This window comes from Pinus tabuliformis, chromosome 7, assembly GCF_031772625.1.
Source record: "Pinus tabuliformis cultivar Carrire ecotype Pingquan chromosome 7, CPIR1, whole genome shotgun sequence".
NCBI lineage: Eukaryota > Viridiplantae > Streptophyta > Pinopsida > Pinales > Pinaceae > Pinus > Pinus tabuliformis.
This window is the reverse complement of record NC_142293.1, coordinates 1,664,812,058-1,664,816,623: the sequence shown is the minus strand read 5'-3', so window position 1 is coordinate 1,664,816,623 and position 4,566 is coordinate 1,664,812,058.

Here is a 4,566-nt window from a genome sequence, read left to right as displayed (position 1 = left end):
CAATCAATCTCATATGTTGATCGGACATATGTGGTTTGGTGCAAATCCCAACCACAATTCCTCTCCCCCACTAAACATCAACCATAGAGGGGGTCCATGATTCATATAACCCATTGGATCTAGCGCTCTAGTGGATTATTGATGATATATATATATATATATATATATATATATATATATATATATATATCTACACAGTGTGTTTGGAGACACCAAACACATCATTAAATTTAATATTAAAAATCAATATATATATATATACATGTAGACCAAATCTATCATTGAATTTAATATTAAAAATATATTTTTTTCAAAATTTTAATATTGGAAATCAATATATAGACATGAAAACCAAACTTATTTAATATTAAAAATATGTTTTCTTCAAAATTAAATTACAATATAACATTCTTATAATTAATACATTTCAATTATTAAATTTTGAGTAATGAAAAAAAATTACTTTTCATCTTATTTTTTAATTTTAATTCACCTTAAATGAAATATTTGAAGTGATGTTTTCCATTTCAAATTCCTTGACAGATATTACTTTTTATTTCTTATATTATAATTAATACTCAACATTAAGGATTTAACATACACATTTAGAAAGTTCCACCCATCCCAAGCACTAAAAGTCAAATCCATCATTCATAAAAGCAGTTGGAATAAATAGAGGGAATGATAAATAGGTTTAGTCACATTACATAAATGAGTAGTAAGTCATAACGAGGATGTATGTCATGTCACTGCAAACATTCAAACAATTCATATAAAACCTATTTCTTTTCCCAACCAAACAGCTAACACTTTCGCGTAATAATTCTACAAAAGTAGATCCTAGTGTTTACATCACTGAAAATCTGTTTATAACTCAAGGAATCTAACTGTAAGTTAGAGTGTACATTGAAGACGAGGGTTACACCAGAGTAAATTTTTCATGAAAATAACACTTGTGTGGGCTCAACCTTTAGGGTGCAACATAGAGTATGGATGATGACTAATCTCTTCTCCAGGTGGACGACGACTAATTTCTTCTCCAGGTGGACGACGACTAATTTCTTCTCCAGGTGGAAGATGACTAAACTCTTCTCTAGGTGGATGACGACCATGATTCAGATTACTTGTGCTGCTGCTCAACCTTTAGAGCTCAAGTAGAATCAAGTTTACGCAAATATTTTCATGAAAGCTCTATAAATTCACACCATTCAATTCATTTCCTTCATTCTATGTTTGTATGCTCGATTCCTCTTCCTGGTTCTTGTGTGCTATGCCTATTGTGGATTGGATCATGTGCCAAGTTGGCACCACGATTTTGTGGACCCTTCACTAGTATTGAGAGGATTGGGCCAGTAGTCTATTCACTTGCACTGCCTCTAAAAGTGAAAGTCCATGATGTTTTCCATATGTCATTACTTAATAAGTATGTTAGAGATGTTGATCCACGGGGGTTTCACTCTGGGACCAATACCATACAACATTGATTCATATTGGGGGATATATATTGAGGAAAAAATGGCATAATTTATTGGGGGATATATAGGGGGTAAAGGATTTTTATATTGGCATGTATAAAAAATGGAGCTCAAAGTTAATGAAAAAATATAAAGGGGTATAAAAAATGTTAATGAAAAAATGGACACCTACAATATGCAGTGGAAGTAGGGGTTTTTTAAATTGGGAAGGTGTATTAGGTTTGTATTGGTAGGGGGTTAAATACTGTGAATTTTAGGGGTATTTTCCAATATGTAGTCAAATTAAGGGAATTGTTTAATATACCATGAACACACGTGATAGGTTAGAGGTTCATCGAGTGAAGCCCCCATGTGTTGATCATGTGATTGACTGGTCTATATTGCATGTGGAACTAGATGGAAAATTGTAGCTGAACCTCAGTGTATATTGTAGAAGAAGGTGCTCATGCTCTGAAACGAAGCAATTGAGTAAGTTAAAGTGGAATGGAAGCACTTTGGGCCCGATGAAGCTACATGGGCGAGGACAGATCAGATGTGGGATATGTATCCTTCTTTATTTTATGGTTGAGGCAAAGCATTTTTGGTATGTTGTTTTGGTATATGTCTTGGTTATGTTTGGTATATGTACATATGTATATGGATGTAAATACTACAATGAGCTATGTTATAAAGCTCCAATAAGCGATATGGGTTTCATGTCATTATGATGTTATGTTTGTTATATTTTCATGATGGTTTGCTTCTTTGCATGTTGATCATTGTAAATGTTGCAACGAGCTAAGTTATAAACCTCCATCGGTAGTATGGTAATATGTTTTGCTTACATCAGTGTTGTGGTTATAGGTGTTGTCGAACACCGAGGATGGTGTTCCCCCAAGGGGGAAAGTTTTGTAACAATGCTCATGAAAATTCCATGTAATAAAATTTAATAAAGGTAAAATAATAACCACGATTTATGCGACACTTATTCCAAGTTGAATGTTGGGCAAGAAATCCTAGTGTGGGTGTTCATTTGATTATTAATGGCTAAGAAAATTGGCAAGGGCAATGGAAAAGGAAAAATGGCATTTTTGGCACATTTATATATGAAAATAATGGAAATTAGGAGAAAGGGAGGTGAAAGGTCACAGGTTGCATGTGAGGAGGAAATTGAAGGAAAATAATGGAAAATGAAGAAAATAGAGGCCCCATTAATAAAATTGCTTCTAAGGATTAGTTAGTAACCTTTTGTCAGTTCGGTGTTAGAGCTCTCTCATTATTCTCTCTCTCTCATACTCTTGGATACTTAGAATTTTCTTGGAGTACTCTTGTAGGGGGTGGCATACATGGATTTTGGAGCAAGAAGGAAAACGAAGAGAAAGAAAGTGTCAGAGGACATCGAGATTAGTAGTTACAATGAATTTTTCTTTCATGTATCGAGTTGCATGTATGTTTTCCTCACTAGTTTTGGCATGCATGGAATATGCATGTGGTTTGTTGGTTGTGATCTGTCATTGGCATGGAGAATGAATGTGATTGACAGTGGATTACCTAGCCTTGCCTTTTCCTTGATAGCCATGGAGATTGTGGGTTCATTTGTTGTTTGTTTTAGTTGGTTCTCATGTTTCTTTATCTTAGTGGTTTGAGTTATTAGTCCTAAAATCCCTGGTTGGACAAACACTCTGGAATCCCTTGGTGGGTTGAGTTATTAGTCCTGGAAGCCCTGGTTGGACAAATGCTCTAGAAGCCTGGTAAAAGTTGTGGGTTTGAGTTACTAGTCCTAGATAGAGACCAATCCGATGATGATTTGGTGATGTCCCACCATGAGGTTGAATCACTATTTGATGGGTTGAGGTGGATGGCCTCTAGAAGCCCTGGATGGTTTTGCAATGATGTGTTCTATGAGATCCCACATTCATGCTTGGAATAGGGCATGAGTGTGAATCACTAAAGAGATATTTGGCTCATCCATTCTACAGTCAGGTGGAATGTGGAAGTCCCATCTCGGCTTTGGATTTTGCATCATCAATATGACGTTATTTCTCCTTGTATTTCTATGAGTATTATACTAGACTATACATGGTTTATATGGTTGTGATTTCATTGGTATTTATACTGCTATTATGTTGGTTATGTATGTGTTTTATGGCAGTAGCTATGTATGTCTCTCATCATGGTTTTCTTTTTTGTAAATGAATGAATAATGTATCTATGACCTAATGGATGACATGGGAATTAATATGTTGAGGCCTCAATGTCTCTTAGTGATTCTCAGCTAAGCATGAGACCCCAATGCTTAGATCTATTATTTACACCTGTATATTACATATTCATGATATGCTTAATGAAATGCCTGTCATGGCTAGTAGGGGTCCAGTTAAGGTCTCATTCAAGTGATTTCATTTATACTATAATTTCCTTGTTATTTTATTGCTCTAAAAATGTGATTCAATTCTGGGCAGTACCCTGGGCTCTAGGCCTAAAAACGTTTCTCAAATCTCAGGGACATTGGCACAACATTGTGCGAAAGAGTCCTTGGACACTGGCTTCCAGGCCTGTGGGAGCATCCAGAGGTCCCTAGACACTGACATGCCCATAGCATGAGAGCATCCATAGGTCAAGTGGTCCAAAAGCTCAGTGGGACCCAGGGGCTAGTTAGCAGAAAGGTTGGATTAGTTCATGAGGTTCCTAATGCTGATGTTGAATGTTTGTATGGTATGCTTCTGTCGATTCCACTTCCTTAACATGATTTAGGAGGTTGAGTAATATCATATTGGCCTCTCGTCGCATGTTTACTCCGACTGACCGGTTGCTTGGGTAGATGTGGGAGGAGGGTGTTACATACCCAAAAGGTATCATTTGAATGCCTAAACCTACTTAAATCCTCTTATCTAACATAAAATAGGTGAAGGTGACAATAAGTGTCATATATGTCTACTTCATGGTCAATTAATGGTATATTATCTAAATTAACAGGGTATTGAGAAGTAAGGTTTTCATATTTCAACTTAGTAATTATGAAAAAGACAAAGAGCAGTGGAAGAAGTTACCTGAGAATATTTCTTGGAGACTCCTAGCTTGTAACTAACTTGATGTCCATAACTATGAGTGA